The sequence below is a fragment of the Homarus americanus genome, unplaced genomic scaffold, assembly GCF_018991925.1.
Source record: "Homarus americanus isolate GMGI-L3 unplaced genomic scaffold, GMGI_Hamer_2.0 scaffold824, whole genome shotgun sequence".
Taxonomy (NCBI): Eukaryota; Metazoa; Arthropoda; class Malacostraca; order Decapoda; family Nephropidae; genus Homarus; species Homarus americanus.
This window is the reverse complement of record NW_024719328.1, coordinates 693,615-718,274: the sequence shown is the minus strand read 5'-3', so window position 1 is coordinate 718,274 and position 24,660 is coordinate 693,615. Positions and strand designations below refer to the sequence as shown.

Here is a 24,660-nt window from a genome sequence, read left to right as displayed (position 1 = left end):
GTCCTGGCACACAAATTGTCCTCGTACAGATTATCCTGGTGCACAAGTTATCCTGGTGCACAAGTTATCCTGGTGCACAAGTTATCCTGGTGCACAAGTTGTCCTGGTCCTAAGTTGTCCTGGTGCACAAGTTGTCCTGGCACCAAGTTGTCCTGGTTCACAAGTTATCCTGGTGCACAAGTTATCCTGGTGCACAAGTTATCCTTACCAGTTATCCTTACACAAGTTGTCCTGTGCACAAGTTATCCTGGTACACAAGTTATCCTGGTGCACAAGTTATCCTGGTGCATGTTATCTGTGCCGTTATCCTGGTACATGTTGTCCCGCAGTTATCCGGTACACAAGTTATCCTGCATTGGGTTATCCTGGTGCAATAAGTTACCTGGTGCACAAGATCCTGGTAAAATGTCCTGGTGCACATTGATGTCCTGGCACAAGTTCCTGGTGCACAAGTTATCCTGGTGCATAGTTATCTGTACAAGTTATTTGGCATAGTTATCCTGGTGCACAAGTTATCCTGGCACAAGTTATCCTGGTATTATAGTTGTCCTGGTGCAATGTTATAATTGTGCAAGTTATCCTGGTACACAGTTGTCCTGGTGCAAGTTATCCTGGTGCATTATTATCCTGGTGCACAATATGTCCCGGTGCATTGTTATCCTGGTACACGTTATCCCAGCACATGTCCTGGTACGTTCCAGCAAGTTATCCCAGCACAAGTTATCCCTGCACAAAGTTGTCTTGCGCTGCTGGTACAAGTTATCCACAATATGTCCTGGTACAATTATCCTGGTGCCGTTGTCCTGGTGCACAAGTGCTCTGGTGCACTAGTTGTCCTGGTGCACAATATGTCCTGGTGCACGTTGCTCTGGTGCACTAGTTGTCCTGGCAAGTTGTCCTGGTAATACAGTTGTCCCACAAGTTGTCCTGCACAAATTATCCTGGTGCACAATATGTTCTGGTGAACAAGTTGTCCTGGCACAAGTTGTCCCAGCAATGTTGTCCTGGCAAAGTTGTCCGAGCACAAGTCCTGGCGCAGACGTTGTCCTGGTACACAATATGTCCTGGTGCACAATTTATCCTGGTGCACAATATGTTCCTGTGCAAGTTGTCCTGGTGCACAAGTTGTCCTGGTACAAGTTGTCCTGGCAATAATATGTCCTGGTGCACAAGTTGCCTTGGTGCACAATATGTCCCTGCACGTTGTCCTGGTACACAAGTTGTCCTGGCACAATATATCCTGGCAAGTTGTCCCACATGTTGTTGGTGCACAAGTTGTCCTGGCACAAGTTGTCCTGGTACACAGTTGTCCTGGTGCACAAGTTGTCCTGGTGCACAAATTATCCTGATGCAGAATATGTCCTGGTGCACAAGTTTCCTGGTACACAATATGTCCTGGTGCACAAGTTGTCCCGGTACAGTTGTCCTGGTGCACAAGTTGTCCTGGCACCATTGCTGTCCTGGTACAAATTATCCTGGTGCACAATATGTCCTGCTGAGGTTGCCTGTGCACTAGTTGGCTCTGGCAACAAGTTGTCCTGGTGCACGTTGTCCTGGTGCAAGTTGTCCTGCACTATTGTCCTGGCGCATGTTGTCCCAGCACAGTCCCAGCACACGTTGTCCTGGTGCCTGTTGTCCTGGCAAAGTTGTCCTGGTGCACAAGTTGTCCTGGTGTTGTCCTGGCACATTGTTATCCAGTAGTTGTCCCAGCATGTTGTCCTGGCACAAGTTGTTTGTGCACTAGTTGTCCTGGTACACAAGTTGTCCTGGTACTGTGTCCCAGCACAAGATGTCCTAAATGTCCTGGTGCACAAGTTGTCCTGGTGCACAGTTGTCCTGGTACGTTGTCCCAGCACAAGTTGTCCTATGTTGCCTGTTGTCCTGGTGCAAAGTTGTCCCAATTGTTGTCCTGTGCACAAGTTGTCCTGGTGCACGTTGTCCCAGCAGTCTACCTGGTGCACAATATGTCCTGGCAATGCTGTCCTGGTGCATTGTCCTGGTGCACAAGTTGTCCTGGTGCCATAGTTGTCCTGGTGCAATGTCCTGGCACTAGTTGTCCTGGTACACAATATGTCCTGGTGCACAAGTTGTCCTGGTGCACAAGTTGTCCTGGTGCACAAGTCCTGGTGCACAAGTTGTCCTGGTGCACAAGTTGTCCTGGTGCACAAGTTGTCCTGGTGCACAAGTTGTCCTGGTGCACAAGTTGTCCTGGTGTTGTCCTGGTGCACAAGTTGTCCTGGTGCACAATATGTCCTGGTGCACAAGTTGCTCTGGTGCACTAGTTGTCCTGGTGCACAAGTTGTCCTGGTGCACAAGTTGTCCTGGTGCACAAGTTGTCCTGGTGCACAAGTTGTCCTGGTGCTGGTGTTCCTCACGCACGCTAGTATTGGTAGTGACTGTCTTCATGTCACCATTAATGAAGCACTTCATAAGTCTACACTGGGACCCTTGCCAGCAATACTGTTCGTGTTTGTCAGAGGCACGACAGAGTACTGGAGCGTTGACCAGCCAATATACAATTAATATTTAATTGTCTTGATTCAAGTAACAGTGTAATGTTTTGTCTGCATATTACGGTTACCTCACTCCTCCTTCTTTCCCAAAACATCTTTAAACGCGTTTTTTTTATTTTTCGAATAGTGAATGCAAAATAATATATTACCATTAATACCATCCATCGCACCGGGAATCAAGGGGAGATATTGAACAAATTGAAATTAGTTTAATTCAGGGAAAGATTAATCTCATAAAAGGCAAATGGTATGAAATTTGTTGAATTTATTCTTTTATTCATTTTTCTTCAATTTGACAGTGCGCTAAATATTCACACACACACACACACACACACACACACACAGTAGAGAGGAGAGGTGAGGGCTGAGCTGTCCCTCATTAGTGGACAACCTGAACCTTCACCAGTGAGCCGCCTCAACAAATAATATACAACACAAACGCCTTTAAATAATAGACCTGACTCACATCTGCTGAAGCAATAGGCAGAAGGCCAATCAAAGAGCACTATAATATAAAACTCTAAAACCTGAGGAAGGAAGAGGAACACAAGTGTCATATTGCTGCTATGGAAGACACGACAAGCTGAAAAATTGATACGAAAAATTACAAAGGATCACGATGTATGTGAGAGGTTAACAAATAATGTACTACCACCTACTAGATCCGTATATGAATATATTGTTAAATTAATTAAGAATTGCGATTTCACACAATCAATCTGTCCCAGAAACCATTTTACTTTGCATTCAATATACTTTTTAAATCTCCTCGAAACACTAGATAAATGGATAACATACTGTACATGCGTTATTATAACAATAACTGCATCTAGTATCTTCACCAGCGTTTAGAGGATCATAGTTATAACCTGCTGCCACTCCTCCACTACATGTGGCCTCACATTGTGGTATACCAGTCACACTCATGGTTAATGCTCCCACTCCTCCACTACATGTGGCCTCACATTGTGGTATACCAGCCGCACTCATGGTTAATGCTACCACTCCTCCACTACATGTGGCCTCACATTGTGGTATACCAGCCGCACTCATGGTTAATGCTACCACTCCTCCACTACGTGGCCTCACATTGTGGTATACCACACTCATGGTTAATGCTACCACTCCTCCACTACATGTGGCCTCATTTGTGGTATACCAGCCACACTCATGGTTAATGCACCACTCCTCCACTACATGTGGCCTCACATTGTGGTATACCAGTCACACTCATGGTTAATGCTACCACTCCTCCACTACATGTGGCCTCACATTGTGGTATACCAGCCGCACTCATGGTTAATGCTCCCACTCCTCCACTACATGTGGCCTCACATTGTGGTATACCAGCCGCACTCATGGTTAATGCTCCCACTCCTCCACTACATGTGGCCTCACATTGTGGTATACCACCCACTCATGGTTAATGCTCCCACTCCTCCACGAAGTGTAGTCCCACACTGTGTATGTTACTATGTCTGCATCACAGTTCACTGCCATATATTGTCATCATATTAACATATTTATATTTTGTACGGAGACTATATATATATATATATATATATATATATATATATATATATATATATATATATATATATATATATATATATATATATATATATATATATATATATATATATATATATATTACGAACCCGCCACCAATTGTCATGATCTACCTACAGCACTACGAACCACGCCATCTATTGTCATGATCTACCTACCCAGCACCACGAGCAACGCCATCTAGGGACGAAACCCGAGTATGACTAGTCTTAGTTACCACTCCGGGGTTTCCCTTCTCCATATCCTGGTTGTTGCGTCACTTCCTCCAAGTCTTCCTCATCAGCTCCAGATCGAGGAGAGTTCAGTTCACTCTGGGAAGTGACCACAGGATCACCTATCCTGGAAACCTACGGCACAGTGACTACCTACCATCTTCTTCAATACTCAGCCTTACTCGTCAGCCATCTCAGCTTTGCACTTAAGTATTTGTTATCCTATATTGCCTCTCCCACCTCCACTTGCTTCAAATTGTTGTATGTTGTATAAATATGTATATACTGTTAAGCCAATGTTGCGTATGTTTAGGTTAAGTATGGTTAAGGGTAAATTATAGAAAGCTGAATATTTTGTTAAGGAATTTATGGTACTTTATTATACACAACAAAAACTCGCATCCTTTGTCTACCCTTTTATAGTCCGATTGTCTTTGTTTTTTTTTATTGCTGCCTGTTGGGATCTGGGTAGACTTTTAACTATATTCTAAATCCCCAACTCGTAACAATATATATATATATATATATATATATATATATATATATATATATATATATATATATATATATATATATATATATATATATATATATATATATATATATATATGTACTGTATATATATAGTGTATAGTTTTTCTGATCAAGTTTAGGCATTACCATTTGACGTCAATGTAAAAGTATCAGCTGCATTAGTTTGAATAGTCGTTAACAGAAACCATACTCTCTTGCTTGGGTCCTGGGTGACCGCTTTCTACACCAGACAACTGTACACTCTGGAACATCTTCAAACTTTTCTCGTGAACAAAGATGGAGATATTATTTTCTATTAATTTATCCATAGTGTGGCTTTGATGCTGTGGATAGTGGTAACGTTTATACACAGGTGATGCATTTCACAGTAAGCACATTTATTTACTTATGTCTGCACTTAATACAGTGATGAAAAAAATGGAAAAGACGCCCAAAGTTACACTAGAAACAACAGTAAACTAAAACATCATAATTTCACGTTTCGGGAACCCATAACAACTACACACAACAAACGTCGGAATTCAGTGCATGGATTTTGCTGATCTTGTTTCCCCAACTCAGCTTCTCAACTTCTGTGTCCACCAACTCCACCCCGTCTTCCTTTTTAACACTTTCCAATTTTCAAGTTTTAACTCATCCATGCCACAAGAGAGGGCTCACTCACTTGAACTCACAAGTTTAAACATAAACACTACTATACTCAGATCATCGTCTTGTTAATATTTGCACTTCGAATTGTATGTTGGACAGAACGATCATACAATTGAGATGTATAGCAGACGGTATGACAGGCGAGGAGAAGCAACTCGGCTCCCCCACACCACTCACCACCTAGAACACTATTGTAAAGGCCATTAAGGATCTTAGATGTAAGACCAATCTATTCTAAAGTTAAATTTTTTCATAAAAAAATTTAAATTTATTCACAATAATATACACAAAAAATAATATAATAACTAAGTTACTAGGGGAGCATCATGATCTGCCAACACCTGAACATCAGGTACAATACAACAGCTCTCCCGATGAGTCTTGTCAGTTGTGGTGTAAGGAGGCGTGAGGTTGACCGGAGTACAGAGGAGTTCCAAAGTGACTCACCAGACTTACAATATCATTTCTCCGTTTGGGGGATAAGTCAAGAGAAATGTTAGGGGTGTCAGTCTCCAAAGTGATTGCAGTAGAATCTTTCCTATCTGGAGTTATGGCTAAGGCACTAGAGTCTTCCTCAAACTTTGAACTTTCGTCAAGAACACATACTTGAGCGGTCATTAAAGGAGTCAGAATTATCAAATGTGGAAACTTCATCCAACACTTGTACCTGAGCTATCTGTCCCCTACGCTGGTATCTTTTTCAGGATATTAGCACGATAAAGCTTGGAATGTCCATTTACATCAATTAAATAGGTCACCTTATTTCTACATTCAATAATCCTATATGATCCACTCCAAGACATGAGAAGTTTCCTCTGCGAGTCAGGTAATACAAGAACCTCATTGTCAGTTGTCACGGGACTTTCAGACAGAAAGGAAGGGCTTATGGAAACTCGTCGCGTAAAAATTACATATATTACACTTTTTACATTCACAGAGCAAATTTTCATCTCCAAATATCTCTGATTACTTCACACACAACTCGGCAGCTATCTTGTACCTCACGTCGGCGTGTATATACCAGGCCTGGAGTTCCTGGTTCTCCATGCTGTCCGGTTTAGTCCGTGGCTCACGCTGCTTTGCCGTGACCATCACCGCCACCTCACAAATATGGCTCGGATGCCAACTAATCCTAATACAATACATTAAAAGTTTACACCTTATACCCTATACAACAAAATATGGCTCTTACATAATGTTTTAACATCCAAAACTAAATAACACTGATATAAAAAAACATCGTAAATCAAAATATTAGAAAACTTATATAAGCATACAGGCCGTGAACCACCCTCATTGACATCGGTCGTTCTCGGGTATCACATAATTAGCCAATCATAGACAGCGGTGTGGGCCGACATGTGACACTCATCACCTGGCTGAAACCTACGATCGTGCGATTTGACATCAAAGTATGACCTGTATGGAATGATTGTTTATCAGACCACAGCTTACAGCCCAGAGAAGAACAACACACATAACAGTGACCGGAAGTGAAGGTGTGTACACCCTCGTAAGTTGACCCACCCTTAGTAATTAAAGAGAGATTAAGACCTGACCCAGTAGAGGTCATGGTCACAAAGGGAACCAGAGTTCTCACCGCCACGCGATCATGACCGTGTTAATTCAAGAAGCAACCCTGCAGCCCGCACTATGCACCTGTCAAACGCAGCTGTCTCGACACAGCCAGATTAGTGTTAATTAAGAGAGGTCGTCTGCCGGTCTGTCACCGCCAATATAAGGGGCTGACAGCTCCTTCCCAAAGTCAGACGGAGACAGACAGGGAGAGAAAGTACTTAGAGGAAGACGGAGTCACGCTCGTCACTTGTCGAGGTCGGGAGGGAGACTTCCCTCTCCAGCACCGAGACCCCAGCTAGCAGAGTTTCCCACAGGAGACAGAGTCCAGGAGCACCTGCAGACATTCCCCAGCCGCTGGGCCTCCCTCAGGTCACACGTGAGTTATTGTCAGAGCGATCCATAGGGTGAGTTACTTACGGTGGGAAGTGTATCCATTTCATGTTTGTTTCCGGGAGTCATTGTCTACTAACGTCAATATATGGATCTATTAATGTATCCAAGCCATTAAGTTAAATAAAAAAGATCTGTACCTAGAATTGGTGTTTAAATAACTAATCGGCCACGCTACCAAACCTTCCTCACTTTACGATCCTACAACCTATAAATTCTAACTATATTTCTACCCGAGTTGCTCTCATTATACTGGTGGCAGCGTACTTAACATAAACCCACTCCCTCCCTCGCTTCGCCATTACACCTGGCACGTCTCCTCCTTCATTTAATTCAGTTGAGTATTGCTTAACCGTGTGCGGTAAGGAACCCCGAGTAGTACAGTTTGAAAAGTGTCCTAGTGTGTGTCATCTTAATATCTCAAGTAAATGTTTCTCATCGTAGTATGTGTGAATTGCTACTAGCATAACTCCCCAGAATAATGTTCAGTGCCTAATATAATTTGTCAGTGTCCCCCGCGATTTGTAATGTTCTCAGTGTCCATATTGCATTTTAATTGTCAGTCAGTGTTAAATGTACCCATTGTGTTTTAGTGACGGAAGCTGCGTCTGTACTAACTGTTATAACCTAACATGTCTTATCACCTGCCAGTGGGGTTCCCTAGGGGTCAGTACTAGGCCCACTCTTGTTCATAATCTACATAAACGATCTAGATACTGGGATCAGCAGTGACATAAGCAAGTTTGCGGATGACACCAAAATAGGGCGGCAGATTAATTCAGGGCAGGATGCAAATGCATTACAGGAGGATCTAAATAAACTGCAAGGGTGGTTTGAAAAATGGCAAATGACATTCAACACCAGCAAGTGCAGCGTGCTTAATATTGGAAGAACAAATACTATCAATGTATACAGCCTTAATAACATCAACCTAGAGAAGTCGACTTGTGAAAGAGACCTAGGGGTACTTGTAAGCCCGGACCTACGGCCTAGAAAACAGTGCATTAATGTTCGAAATAAGGCAAACAGAGTATTGGGTTTTATATCTAGAAGTGTAAGTAATAAGAGTGCAGAGGTCTTATTGCGACTATATCTTGCGCTAGTCAGGCCGCACCTCGATTATGCGGTTCAGTTCTGGTGCCCTTATTATAGAATGGATATCAATTCACTAGAGTCGGTGCAGCGAAGAATGACGAAAATGATTCCGGGACTTAGAAACCTTCCATATCAGGATAGGTTAAAGAAACTAAACTTGCATTCCCTAGAAAGACGAAGAGTGCGGGGAGATATGATAGAAGTATTCAAGTGGGTAAAAGGAATCAATAAAGGTGATATAGATAAAGTTCTTATAATAACCGAGCAGGATAGGACTCGGAACAACGGATTCAAGTTGGATAAGTTTAGGTTTAGGAGGGAGATAGGAAGGAACTGGTTTACAAATAGGGTGGTGGACGAGTGGAACAAGCTTAGCAACTTTGTAGTAAGTGCTGGAACACTGGAAAGTTTCAAAGGGAGGCTGGATAGATTCATGGATGATAGAGAGTGGTAGTAACTCTCGACAGGAGCTGCCATGCACAGGCCAACCGGCCTATTGCAGACTCCTTATTTTTTTATGTTCTTATGTTCTAATCCCCACTCCACCCACCCCACCCTACCCGCCTCACCCCACCCGGCGCGTCTGCCCACCTGCCGACCCGTCCCACCCCACCCAACCACGTGTGACCTCACTAATTCGCAGTCTGTTTTGTCCCATAAGCTATGCTTTGAAATTGATGGTTCGTGTAATTTGATGTGGTGATACTTGCAGCGCTTCACTCGGTCTATTTTTATGCTAGAATGATCCGTGTTGAGAAATACTATAAAGCCGTAAAGAGCAGAGCTACTCTCCCTGTACCAGCCTAATGAGAACATTGTTGCGATGGAACCCATTGTTGCCAAACATTTTCGTAATGTATTAAGTAAATATTTTTTTTTTACGGATGCACTTCCAACTAATCCTTCATCCCTTTAGGAGTGTCTTTCTCTGACAAGTGTCACACACAGTGCCGCCCCCATGGCCAGCTGGATGATGGAGTTAACCAGCTCACTTGGGATGACCTGACCTCGCCTGTCCAAGCTGTATGCAGTGATCGGGCAGGATGACGGCGCCTTGTGTCACAAGATACAAACCCTTGGACAACAGCAGCAATCATGAGGTGACGTTGGACCAAGCATTGACTCTAACTACAGCATGTACGAGCAGAGGAGAGGCAGCGTGATGAATGCAGCACTTTAACTCCAGTCCTATGCAGCACTTCACACCACTTCACTTCTTTCAAGTCCTCCCTTGGTCTAGGTTTAAGGAGATTTTATATATTTTCCTACTTTAGGCAGTTAAGACGTGTGGAATGCGGCCGTGAAGAGAAGGACACTGCAGCACTACACATCAAACCCTGGCCGGCCGAACGAGGAAGGGGATTTCCGCTGCCGGTGCGTTGGACAGGACAGTCAAGGGTCCCGCCGACACTCGTGTACAGAGGGCGAACTCAGGTCCGCGTATCCTGCCCCACACGTCGTCCAGAGTGATGGCACCCACTCCAGTGTGACCGGCTACCCCCGGCCGGATTGGCGGAAAATGATGCTCTACACATAAGAGGAAATGCAGATGAAACTGAAAAAAACATCTGGAATATGTCGAAAATGATGCTGTACAAAGGAAACTCAGATAAACAGAAAAAAAAAACATCTGGAATAGGTCGGAAAATGATGCTCTAAAGAAGAAACTCAGTTGGAACTAGAAAAAATCCACCTGGAATATGTCGGAAAATGATGCTGCACAAAGAAAACTCAGATAGAACTAAAAAAAAAATCTGGTATATGATAGTAACTGATGCAAGAGGAAATTTGTTGCATTGTAAACCAGGAGGAAGTAAGAAGAAGTCAGAAGGTGTGGAGACAAAAATCAAATACAAGTTACGGTATTGAAGAAAAAAAACGTACAATGTGAAGAGAGAAGACATAAGACGTGCTGTGCTGACATCAGAAGAGTCGACGATGAAGAGGTGGATCATCGGAAGGACCAACCAACCTACCACCGCTGCTGTACTGCCAGTATCCCTGATACCAGCTGGCAGAGAGATGGTGAGCCATGCTGGGCCACACTACTGTATTGCTGTATAATGCTTGGGAAAAGATAAAAACACCCTCACATGTGTAAGTAGGCGTATTTTTTGTGTATTTTGAAGTATCTCATTGTTACCTCTGATAACATTTACTAGAGAAGGATTTTGCTTTTGTTTTCATTTATTGAAGATTAATCACTTTTTCTATGAGTTCATTTGGTCAATGTTGTGTACTACCTAATGCAATGTTGCAGCCATACTGCTGATTGGGGCTAACCATTATTTTGACACGGGCTGGCAAGGCCATGTAACACCTGTTATTGTTTGTAGAATGTGAAATTGTAAGTTTTTTCTCAAATACTATGCTAGATATGTAGGATCTGTGGCTCAGTTGAGCTCATACTATGATCACTTACTGTGTATGTGTTTTTTCTCCTGACATAGAAGCTTTGATCTTGGCGAGAGGTACAGAAAGTCTTATCAGACCAAACCAAGCCAGTAGAAAAACATACATACCAGTATCTGTGAGGCTATTGTTTGTAAAATGTGAGATGCATTATCGCCTCAGGGGCTATTTAGGCACTGCACATGATATTACCTTGATCAATCAGCCAAAGCGCATCGGAGGACTCTACTCACGTCAAGGGCCGGGCGGGGGAGACGTCATGGTCAGTGTTCGACAGTCCTTGTCCTCTAGGAGACATATATCACCTGACTTGTCCAGTTATGGGGACTCGCGGAGACCAGCAGACCAGAGTTTACCGGATCCCAGTTCAAGGGTGACTTAAGTCTAACCCCATCCCTTGAGTTTGCTGTTCGGCGGAGCTGGAACTCCTCTGTAGTCCGGTCGACCTCACGCTTCCTTACACCTGATGTTCAGGTGTCGGCAGATCATGATACTCCCCTAGTAACTTAATTATTATATTATTTTTGTATGTATATTATTGTAATTAAATTTATATTTTGTTGGACAATTTTTTCCTTTAGCACCTCAGAACAGATAGGTCTACCATCAAAGATCCTATTTCACCTTTACATATATTAATGACTTATAATTTTTATCATTATTACCCAAACACACAAAAATAAATGCATGCAGGCTACTCGCCCACCCCCTCGTAAACTCCCTTATTTCTATGTTTGTCACTTGGGCCGCACTGGCCAGCTACCCACCTCCCTCTCTGCCTCACTGGCAGTGCACACGGCGGTAACACTTGCACCCATACTAAATATACTCACCCGCAATATTCCTCTTTATCCTCTTGATGATCGGTGGGATAATGAGCGTTATGATACACTAAAGAGTTGAGAATGTTATAGCACAGTATACAGGCTCTGGCACCACCATAATTATTGTTATAACTGTCCTAATACATCAGCTCGGGACACAATGTCACGATTATTGGTTTCTTGTATATATATTTAGATACTTCATGTTATCCTTTATGTATAGGACACGCAATTATACATAATTTGCATATGTCAAATATATATATAATATAATTGATGTCTTTAATTTTCTTTGTATTTAACAATTTCAATGTATTGGTTCAGGGATTTATAGAAGGTGATCTTTTTTTAATCGAGAACCGTAAATAATTCCAATACACTGCCTTGGTCTTGCTTTTGACAGCACGCTGGGGTGGTACTGGTGTTTTCCTCCACGTGTGAACATACCTGTTTATACTCAGGTGCCTCATTGTGTTCTACATTTCCCTATAGAGCTGCTGTATACTGCAGACACTCTTCCTCATGTGCGACCACAACTCTCTTTTGTTTTATGATGCGTGTACACCTGTTATCTTTCCATTCCTCCATGAAGAACTTAAGTGCAGTTTCAAAATGAGGTGACATCAAGGCATTTATGAAATCTGTAGTACGTAACCAATCTGAGCCGGTTATGTGAAGTGATCCATCATTTGCACCTCGTACCTGTTGCTCAATATTCTTTATTCTTTTCATATAATTGTCACAGTAAAAGTGTACTTCACTTGCCTTTGCACTGCATATGATCTTCAGGACCAGTTCTGTTACAGTTTCAAAAATGAGAAGGTAGTGACTGGTTTATAAACATTACGCCATAGAGAACTGTATTAAATGTTGTCCGCTTTCTGTGTGTAACTAAATGTTCAAGATGTTTGGAGAGTTTATATCTTGGTGTCATCTTCATCGTACCATACACGCTGGCCAAGGAGAGGAGAATAAGAGTAAGCGGAAAAAAAAACACCTTTTCAAGCTTGATCTTTCTGGTAAAAGCAAGATAAACTAATCTGCCGAACAAGTTCCTAGTTGTCCTCAGCACCACAACGTTTTCCATCCTTACCTCGTGCCTTACACTTGACAGCAGCACTGGCAAAGTTTTTATTTTTCTTCTTAGCAGTGGCCTTTCAAACCCTGTGGGATCACTTAAGCATTCCTGGAGTAACTCATCATTCCACTTTTCCCCCAAAACAAAGAGATTTAACATCTCCTTTACTTCGCCTGACATTTTCTTGCCATCTGCTAGACAGTACAGATTGGCGTTTTCAAGCAGAGACTGGACAAAGGGATTCATATTAGTCTCTATCATTTTGGATATACTTTCTAGGACTCTTTGGAATTTACTCACTTTCAACTTTCCTAATTCATAGCTTAGATTAATATTTTCTCATAGCTGCTTTAACAAATGCCTCACTATGGTACTTGGTTGTCCCTTCACTTTGATGGAAAGTAGTGATACCAGTTTATCACGAAGCTGCATCTGCATACTGTAGATCGTACTTTCTAGTGCTTGATCCATCGGTTGTGTGGGAGAGGAATTGGATGGCAACCTCACAGATAAACCACCTTTTCAAGTTGTTGTCATATGATATTAATATATCGGGTATAATGTTATAAGAATTCCTATAACATAGCTGGTTTTGGCCCCAAACTGGCCAAATCTGGTCAAGGGTGGGCAAAATTGATCAGATAGTTATTCATTGGCCAACCCTTGGCCACAAAATGGTAATCGAAAGATTAAAAGAAAACAAATCTGGCCTAAAAGTGGCCTTAATAGCCATTTTGTCGTACCTGAGGTCAATAAGATTGATGATTTTTTTAATCGGCACCATTTTTTTATGTAAATAAGCTTCTCAAACTACAATTATCACAATTGAATTTGATCAAGTCTCTTGTACCCTTACTCCAATGAGTCTGTCATTTCTATTTGGTTCAAATATAAAGGTAATTACAGTAACATGCATAGACCGTGTGGCCTAACGGATAAGGCGTCGGACTTCGGATCCGAAGATTGCAGGTTCGAGTCCTGTCACGGTCGACACTATTTTTATACTGTGTTGTTTTGTACTGTATTATTCTCTGTCCTTCAACACAGTTTACAGAAGTTGTGTTTGATTTATGTTTCTTAAACGTTTACTTTATCCCAGTGTTACTTTAACAGTAAGTTACATCTTAAACATTAACTTTATCCCAGTGTTACTTTAACAGTAAGTTACACCTGAAACATTAACTTTATCCCAGTGTTACTTTAACAGTAAGTTACACCTGAAACATTAACTTTATCCCAGTGTTACTTTAACAGTAAGTTACATCTTAAACATTAACTTTATCCCGGTGTTACTTTAACAGTAAGTTACATCTTAAACATTAACTTTATCCCAGTGTTACTTTAACAGTAAGTTACATCTTAAACATTAACTTTATCCCAGTGTTACTTTAACAGTAAGTTACATCTTAAACATTAACTTTATCCCAGTGTTACTTTAACAGTAAGTTACACCTTAAACATTAACTTGTGTTACTTTAACAGTAAGTTACACCTTAAACATTAACTTGACTGTACGCTCTACTGTTCAACGCAGTATACTGTAGTTTGAGAAATATGTATCATGACAATGTTTGTGATTTAATTTATGATCTATGCCCATTAACGTTAAGCAGTATAATGATATAAACACAACTCCATCAATTACTTGGTGTAAATAACTTCTGGGATATAGTTTCTAATTAATAACTCAACTTTAATTGAAAAAAATGTATAATCTCATTTTCGTCCTCAATATGTACAGTACAGCAACAAAGCTCTAAAGTAGCGCTGCAAATGTGTATCAACAAATTATACGGTAGAGTGTATGAAAAAAAGCACGGCAGAATGTTGCAAGCCTGGATAAATCAATAATTTCAGTTTATAATATCGTGGAACGAGTGACACACCCACTGTTTACTTAACGTTAATTACTCCTCCTAACATAAAAGTTCTACTTTAAAATGTAAAACTGGCTGTTTAATGTAAAAATTAGTATAGTTACTCACGGTGTGTATATGTAGTCCCTTGGCAAACATCAAATATCTGTATTAAAATTTGCCAGGACATAACATTCATGAGGTCCTAATTAATGACCATGATGTTATACACCTGTTCAGGACTTAGATAGTGACTGATAAAGCCATATGGTTCACCTTTTGTACTGATACCTTTTTATTATTGTTTCCCCTAAGATTTTTTTTTCAATCAGAATAGATATTTTCACCTAAAGTAAACGATTTCAACTTTACATTGACACATTATTAGACATTAAGTTGGACTCGTGTTTGGTCATCTTATGGCAGACGTGTCCTCTTTTATGTCGTAAGCATAAGTGTGTTTGTCATGTTTGTGGGAGAATTATAGATGTGTTGATATAAGTTGTGGCCTAAGAACATTAATGTGTTGATGTGCGTCAAGGTAGGAAGCTAAGTGTGCTAAACGTGGACTGCTGATAGCGTTGAATTCAGTTTATATATACATTTTATTGTAGGAGGTTTGTCTCTGCTTACATCTGCTGCTTACTGCTTCTCGTCATTCCGTCTCTCTGCTACTTCTGTTGTTTACTGCTTTTGGCTAGGGTGTGGTGCCTAAATATTAATCAGATTTACTCTTCTACACACAGTTCACTCATTTTACGTAGAATTGATTAGATCTAACACCGACTTACTTTTTACATTGTTTAAATCACATTTACACTTCACAGGTCAGTTTCCGTTTACAATATTCCAACTGGTGGCAAAATGCGTAACTTTATGGATCGATAGCTCTACCTGTCCTACCTACAACACCTTCCAAGTAAACATACTGTCACCTCAGGTAACCTCTTCTTTATTTGGCTTTCCTGGCCGTTAACTGCTGCGGTTATTACAGCCGTACACTTGTTAATTTGTCCTTTTCCTCTTATTTGTTCTTTTTTTTTTGCATTTTTCATAATTGGTCTTGTTCTTGTTGTTCTTCGTTATCTTGTTCTTGTCGTTCTTCGTCATCTTGTTCTTGTTGTTCTTTGTTAGCTTGTTCTTGTCGTTCTTCTTTATCTTGTTCCTGTTCTTCTGGGCCTTCGTTTTCATCCTGGTATTGTAGGACTGTAGGCTCTGTCAGTCTATCTTAGCGCCCGAATAACTAACAACGTTATTTTTATTCATCTTCTGCAACAAGTACAACACTATGTATCCCACATACTGTACTTCATTCCCAGGTAACATATTCCTAAGGTGATAAGTCTATTGACATGTTTTAATGCAGGAACATAAGTGTGAGCACAATCAAGTCTTACCCATCAGTACCAGCAGACTTCCATGCGAATTTCCCATAGCCTCCACACACATGACTTAGCCTAAACAATTAATATATTACAATATTTAACAGGATGTAACGAGTAAATCATAGTATCACAGATTGACTGTAGGTGTAAGGAAAGCTCACTGGTAAAAGAATACAATATCAACATATTCAAGAAATTAATACACTGTTGATTACAGGTACGGCAGTTATTAACAGTACTAAAATGTTAGATAAAGTAGCAGTAACTCAGCCTTTTCCACTAACAGTAACTAATGTGTATACAGCAGTGGCCCTGGACCATCTAAAATGGTTCTGGCTTAGTAGAAAAGTAAATTGTTTTCACTAACATTTTTCAAGTCTCCTACAGACCTCTTGCTGCTGCCACAAACATAACATTGACTGAAGTAGTTTTGGGGCTAAGAGTGCTGATGCTGACTCACATCTTCTGGTCCTCCCTAGTGTTCACATTATTACTAACAGAGCTTCAATACCTCTTTTGGTACAACATAAGTCACGTCTTCCTGATGTCATCAGTTTCCCTTCATTCATGGTATCGTTACACTGTTTCTTACATAGATCTTCATAAAACTATTTATCTTTAGTCTATTAAAAAAAATATATATATATAGATTTGTAACCAGGTGAGAAGGTTGGGTCACCATACCCTCTGACCTGACTACCGACCGTTGCGGTGATATTTAAAGATTAGTAGGGTCATTACCTAATACCTGACCATTGTGGACCTGGTCTCACCCTCCTCTGTATATATACACCTTGGTTTGTACTTCTCCTTAGTCTGTACTCACCCCTGAAGATGTGAATTACACGAAAGCGCTTGGGAACTTCGTGTTTTCTTCTTTCCTTGTGGTTATCAGCATATACCTAGATCACGCACCTATGATTTACTTGCATATATATATATATATATATATATATATATATATATATATATATATATATATATATATATATATATATATATATATATATATATATATATATATATATATATATATATATATATATATATATATATTTTATTAGCCCAATAAAGCACGTGATTAGCGTTCCCCGGTCACAGTCATGGGCTCGTGGGCCGTGGGGTTCCGAATCTGGCGTGAGGTGATATATATATATACAATCAACACCTCAACCCGCCAGGATTCAGGCCTGGCTATGACTGTGACCTGAGACAAGTGATTGTATGTGAAGTCCGCGTGCTTTATTGGGCTAATGAAATATATATATATATATATATATATATATATATATATATATATATATATATATATATATATATATATATATATATATATATAAAGTTCCTTGTATGCTGGGTTATATTCATCATCTTGAGTGAGGTTGATCATGTGATTTATAACTAAAATATTTAACTTCTCAATTTGACAAGTTCGGCAGAATAAGCCAAAAAGAACAACACTATTTACACGTTTGTGTATATTGATAATGGCAACACCTGGGGCTGTCAGTTTTATGCTAAAAAAAATCACAATCTTGAAGAAGCTACTCAATGCGACTTAACACCTGACTCGAGTGCAGTATAGTTCGTGAGATGAATGTTTTTAATCTTATTATATTTTGACATTACTTTAAGTTCTTCATCAGTTGATTCACAACACAAAATACATCAGTTGTAGTTAAATGAGCTTTAACTTTCTTCTTATATTAACAAAGTTAGATGAAAATGTATTAGAGAGACACAATTTAAAACTTGTATTTCTGTCTCTTAGTTCTCCTCTCCCTGACTTCTTGAAGTTACTGAAGCTTATTTTACAGTTTTACATAATTTAGTGAAAGGAGTCATCAGAGGAGAGGATTGCTGGCGTCCAAGTCACTTATACAGTTTTCTCTTTAAGCAGAGAACATAAGTCCAACTATCACCAGGTTCTTATATAATAACTGCCGTACTGAGAAGATCACCTTTTGTGTTTTCTGCTGTTGTGGGAGGTGGTGCGTCACCTAGTCTCAGCTGCCTGTGTTACAACTTCGTTGGCACCAGGCAGGGTCTAGCCACCCACTGTCTATGTTTCTCAATAACAACTAGGCAGTTGTCGATGAATGAAGGTCAAAGAGGAACAATTATTCCTACTCTTTGGTCCACTAGAGCGTGTCTTAAATACTATCAATGTAATAACACAGCTGACACTCTTCTCTCCTCGTGGAAACCTTCTGCAGGTATACGAAGAAGAGCGTACACAACAAAGACAGGGTACAGTTTTGCTGGGCCATCAACCTTTACCGCCTGAAGCCATGAATACCTGAGTGTTACTTGACCATCTTGCCAAGAGTTACAGCCAATAACTTAGCGAATAAAACAACTTGAGGTGTAGCTGTTATGGTGAAATGACCAAGTGGATGATTCGTTCATGACCACTAGTTGTAGTGGTCATTCACCGCCAGACACAGCAGTGAGTTATTCATGACCACTAGTTGTGGTGGTCACTCACCATCGGACACAGCAGTGAGTGTGTACAGTACATGCAGAGACTACTGTGTAACTTGTAACTTGTATTGGGGATTGCTGGCCACTTCGCCTTTGGGCTATTTCAGCCGGAGCTGATGTCTTCTTTCTTCTTGAGGTTTCTTCTTCTAGTCTTGGTCTTCTTTCTTGCTACAACTAATCTGATGTTCTTGTTTCTTCTTTTCTTGTTATTCTTGTGTTCTTCTTGTTCTTGGTATTTTGGTTTTTTCTTTCTTCTTCTTGTTTTATTTGGGATGAATTATGGTATGAGTGAGTGATATGATGGTGAGTTACTGACAGACCAGATGAAATGGCCGGTCAGGTGACAAGTTTCTCTGTGATTTGATTTTTTTTTTTTTTGTAGCCCGTGTCTTTTTGTTTGAATATGTGTTGGTATGTGTCAGTTTTACTTGGTATATGTGCGTGTTGTATGTAATGGAAAGGTTTGTGATATGTCTCTGATGTTGTATGTTTTAATTTTTGTTTTATTCATTTTTATTTTCTTTAGGGCATGGTTACATACATATTATAAAAAGAGTTCATGCGTGTGTCTTTCACAACATGCCGATAAGATGGGTCTCCTTGAGGAAGATTATTACAGCCTCACTTATGGTGACATCATCTTGCAATATATTGGGTACAGTCAGCACGAAGCCTCGCTTGGCAGCTAGGATCACCAACGTCTTCGAAGTGGATACCGGCACCCTGGCACAAGGTCTGGAGGCGGACAACCGAGGACGGGGACCTACGCAGCTGCAGGAAACGGAATTTAGCAACAGCACACAAACCTGGGTGGCCAGTGCCGCGCCTCCTAGCCGCACTTAACCCGTACCTTAGCGTCAACATGTCCCTCCTGATGTAGAGTGGAGGGACATGGGCCTCCACCTCTAGTTTACCTACACGTGTACAACTGTAAGCACCCAGACATAGACGAAGGCATCGGTTCTGTATTCTGGTTAGCTTTGCGAGTGTGGTGTTGCATGCAGAAGCATACAACTGGCATCCATAATCAAGTTTTGATCTGATCAGGGTCTTATACACCATTAATAAAGATTTCCTATCGGCTCCCCATGTAGTACCTGATAAAACTTTCAGGATGTTTGTGACTTTAAGACATTTACTTTCAAGTTCGTTAATGTGGCTTTTCCACGTTAATTTCCGGTCAAAATGAACACCGAGAAATTTTACTGCAGTCTGAAATTTAATAGGAGTATCATTTAATTTTAATACTGGATTATTAATGTTACGTTTCTTAGTGAAGACTACTCCTACTGTCTTCTCAACTGAAAACCTAAATCCCCATTGTATTGCCCACTGTTCAGCGGCTTTTAGGCCGGCCTGCACCCTTTGTGCAGATTGTCTCTCGACCCGAGAGGAGCGCCAGATTGCGCAATCGTCAGCAAACAAGGAGAATTTGAGGTCACTTAAGCTGGTGCTGGTGATAGGAAATCATTAATCATTATGAGAAATAATATTGGGCCCAAAACGCTGCCTTGTGTAACTCCGTTTTCTAGGACAAATGTGTCTGACTTTACGTTACCTTTTAATTTGACGGAAAAAGTTCTGTCTTGCAAAAAATTTCTAATGAAAATTGGCAAATTACCTCTCAGACCCAAGGCCTGGAGCTTCATCATGAGGCCAGTCCGCCATGTCATGTCGAAAGCTTTTTCTATGTCTAGGAATACTGCAATTAGTGTTTCTTTACTGCAAAGAGCTTTTGAGATGTCAGTTTCAAGACTTATTAAATGATCTAGTGTGCTTCTACCTTGGCGGAAACCACACTGTCGATCACTCAATAAGTTGTTACTTTCCAAAAAATACATTAGCCTACGTTTTATCATACGTTCCATGACCTTACACAGACAGTTTGTGAGCGAAATCGGACGGAATGAGTTGGTGTTAGTAGGGCATTTGTCCCTCTTCGGGATCGGTACGACATGGGCAAAGTGCCATGAGTTTGGAAACGTTCTGGACGTCCAGATCTCATTGAACACTTCTAGCAATTTGTCCAGGTTTCCCTGGTCAAGGTGCTTAATCATCTCGTATCGTATACCGTCAGGTCCAGGAGTAGAGCCCTTGCCCTTATTAATAGCAAAGGAAAGTTCCTCTGGGGAAAATGCTCGATTGTAGTCCTGTTCGTCCCCGTTCTCGAAGTCGAGATGCAAGAGCTCGGCACGATCACGGAACACGCCGAAGCGTGGATCATGATTGGTGGAGCTACTGGCATCTGCGAACTTCTGGCCTAGGGCGTTGGCAATGGCCTGGGGTTCGTCGAGAAGCCGCCCTCCACTACTCACCTGTGGGATAAAAGTCCTTCCTCTGTTTGATCTGACCCGGTTTATAGCCGACCATACCTCAGAGGAAGGGGTATCCTTGTTAATAGTGGAGACGAATGCCCGCCAAGACTCTCTCTTGCACTCCCTGATAACCCTCCTAGCCTTAGCTCTAGCTTTTTTATATTCAATGAGGTTTTCAATAGATGGAACTCTGTTGAATAAACGGCATCGCCTATTTCGCTCACAAACCACTCGTCGGCAGTCTGGTGTCCACCATGGAACTCCAGGCCTGTGGGTAGTTGCAGAAGTCTTAGGAATTGTTAAATCTGCTGCGTGTATTATGGCTTGTTCTATGTGTGACATTTTGGTGTTGATATCTTCTCCAATGGTGTCTATACGAACGGCTCCTGAGTATGCCCCCAGTCTGCTTTCCTAAGGTTGTAGAGCACCTCGGGAGTAGCCGTTGGGGCGCCACACTCATAAGAAATGCAGATCGGAAAATGGTCGCTACCCAGAGAGTCGTCGTATGTAGAAAATTTACAGTCTAATAGCAAGGAAGCATCAACTATAGAGAGATCTATAGCTGTCGCTGAGCCAAATCGTTCGTCCACTCGAGTCGCACTACCGTCATTCAGAAGAGACAAGTTGGAGTTGCGTATAGTTGCAGCCACCTGCTCTCCCCTCCCGTCATTCCGGACACTGCCTCACCGCAAATGGTGAGCATTGAGGTCTCCGAGGATCATTTTTTTTTCCTGGTAGTTGGTTAAATAGCTCCTCAAGCTCACCCGAGGCAATGAGCCCGTCTGGACAGTATAGTGAGCAGACGGCCACATAGTCAGACCGAAACTTGACTCTGCACGCCACAGCCTGCAGGTTCACGCTCAGGTTGACTCTTCGTTGAGCGAATTCACTCCTAATGTATAGGGCTGCCCCCCTTAGGTTGTCTCCCCTGTAGGACGTGTAGTTGTCAAATACAGGTGGGTCGTCCTGACGTTCGTTTGTCACCAGTTGACTGACACCACTTTGAGACATCGATGACGTAAGTGTTTCGAGGGTTCAGGAACAGCTTTTCGATACATCAGACTCAATCATCCACATTCTCTGAACGCTGACCGTACTGGTCGGACGTGTCAGGCTTGTACTCTGCGAGACACTGTTGATTTTCACTGGCTGCCTAGGCTTTGCACCATGGCTGGGGCAAGTGGAGGGCAGAAACTTGTGAAGGTCTTGGCTAGAGAAGAAAAGATTGCACTACTGAACAGCTTAGAAGACGACCTGCGGCTTTCAAGCAACAAATCGAAAGAAGATGATCCGCGGCCAACAACAATGGAGATGACAGACAGTTTTCAAGAGGTGATTAGTAAGAAAGAAAAGAAGAGGAGGCGAGAGTTGGCGAAGAAAAGTGAAGGAGGTGATAGTGATGAGATCATGAATGATAGGAAGAAAAGGACGACACGCAGAAGAAAGCAGAAAGAATTCAACTGGGAATAAAACACAGCAGGTTAGTCGAATGGATCATCGTGAAAGGACCGATGTGCCGAGCAACCCGGGTGGTGGAAACAGCTGAGGTAGGAGGAAGTTAAACTTTCCAAGTGATTCACACGTGTCATTCTATGAGCGGTTGCTGTGGGCTGTTACACTGGGAAGAGTGCATAAAAAGTTTGAACCCTGCTTAAGGAAGGTCGTAATAATTCCTATCTGACTGGAGCTGTGGATGAGGCGGTAAAGTTTTTGACGACGACAGGATTTAAGGAAGTGATAATGACGATGCATCAGGACACAGAACACCTCACCAAGGTGATCGTCTTCATGTACCCGATTATACTGGAACCAGATTTTCTTCTTGACGATACACGATTCGTCTGGGCAAAGCGACACGAAATCCGGGGTGAGAAGAAGAACCAAGGGGTAGCCTTGATGAAGGGAGACGTTCCGGAGAAGATATTCATATCTGGAATAGGATATAGGAGAATTGCAGCTTACTGAGCAACCTGTTCTATGTTACAAGTGCAGCAGGTGGGGCCATATGGCCTGGAAATATCAAAGTGAATGTCGGTGTCGTTACTGTGGAAAAAATCACAATTCAATAGAATGTGCAAATAAAATAAAGTCTGGGCAACATGTTGTGTCGTGCTGTTGCAGTTGTGGCGACGTGCATAATGCAGGTTCCTCAAATTGCAATGAAAAGCCACAGATGCGCGGTGTGTGGTGGCAGAGCATGGGGGAGGTGCAACAGCGAGAAAAGGAGGAAGGGCGAGGAGTTGCAGGTGAGACAACTCTACCTTCAACTGAGAACGTGTGGAAGAAGAGGATGGACCAGAGTGACATGTTGAAGGTAACAGGAAGTGGTGCAGGAGCTGCATCAAAAGTTGTTCCAGACGATAAGGTAATTAACAAGTTTGGTGATGTGCGTGGTGTAGTAGTTCAACTCAGGCAAGAAATTCAGATGCCTAGAAAAAGGTAGAGGACAACCAGAAGGTAATTGTCCATTTTTTGTGAACATAGAAATGTGGATGTAGGACTAAGAGGAAATAAGGTTGAAAATAATTCCGTAATGAAATCTGACAAACCATCTATGGGGGACCGGAAATGTGGACATAAGGGAAGAGATAACCCGCAAGTGGGGTGACATAAGGTATTAGCTCGAGTGAAAGAAGTAATGGAACAGTTTGTGAATGAGAGATTAAGGTCAGTTTCTGTTGTTAATATAGAAAATGGAGGACACTAGTTTAAGTATACTTTCATGGAATGTAAATAACTTAAGTCGTAGGACCACAGATGTGCCTGCTTATGCACTGTTGTATAAGGTGGATGTTATAGCCTTACAAGAGACGGGCACGGAGGATAGTAATTTAATGAATTTACGTGATCATCAATGTTTCTCTTTACCAGCTAATAATAGAAATAACACAAGAGGTCTGTTAACTTATGTTGGGAAAAATGTACTGGTTGAATTGGTAATAGCTGACAAGCAGAATGGGGTTGAAAGTTTGTGTGTTAAAATCTACGCTCAAGGAAGGTCTCTATGTATTGTTAACATCTATGTACACTCGCACTAAAAAGTATCGGTGCAGGGTGTGATCGACGACTTCCGAAACGATACGTATACACTGTGATATGTCGGGAAGGTTGGTAAGTGTATCCTCATAACCCCTCCACTAGGTGTTGCCATATGGCTGACAATCAGTGTGTTTGTTTCCTCTTTTCGGATTGAAGCAGTAGAGATCTACACATGCCAGACGACATGGAAACCTCAGAGGGAACACGAGGAGCTATTATTGCCCTTCATAACGAAGGGTTCGGCGTCACAGATATTAGCCGGCGGGTTGGTGTCCACAGGAACACCGCTGCACGATGGATTCGGCGATACCTCGAAACTGGCGCTACGGAAGACAGGTCTCGGAGCGGCCAGGTTGAGTGGTTTATTTGGTAGCATAAATTAATGTGGCAATATTCACAAGTACCACAAATAATTTTGTTAACAGGGAACTCCTCATATTTTATACTGTCTATTTATCACTTCCCGACCTTATTTATAACGGTTTGTTTCACTTGACCAGGCCATAGTAGCTGCTCAGCAGGATTACTGGGCTGCCAACATACGGCTGGAACAACTCGCCTTTCCCAATACCTGTAAGAGCTTTGGCATGGAAGGGAAATGGCGCAGGTCTCCTATTTTAAGGATGGTTTATATCAGTACTGTACCTTCAGTTATTGACTATGCAGCTCCCATCCTTATAATGTACAGTAAGAAAGTTATTCAAAAGCTTGAAGTGATACACAAC

The 24,660-nt window shown here is 41.6% G+C and overlaps 1 non-coding gene across 1 annotated transcript; it reads left to right on the top strand.

Moving 5' to 3' along the window:
• Positions 1-13,773: 13,773 nt before the first annotated feature.
• Positions 13,774-13,846, top strand: Trnar-ucg. Its single transcript has one exon. It is a non-coding gene; the product is annotated as a tRNA-Arg (tRNA).
• The last annotated feature ends 10,814 nt before the right edge of the window (positions 13,847-24,660 follow it).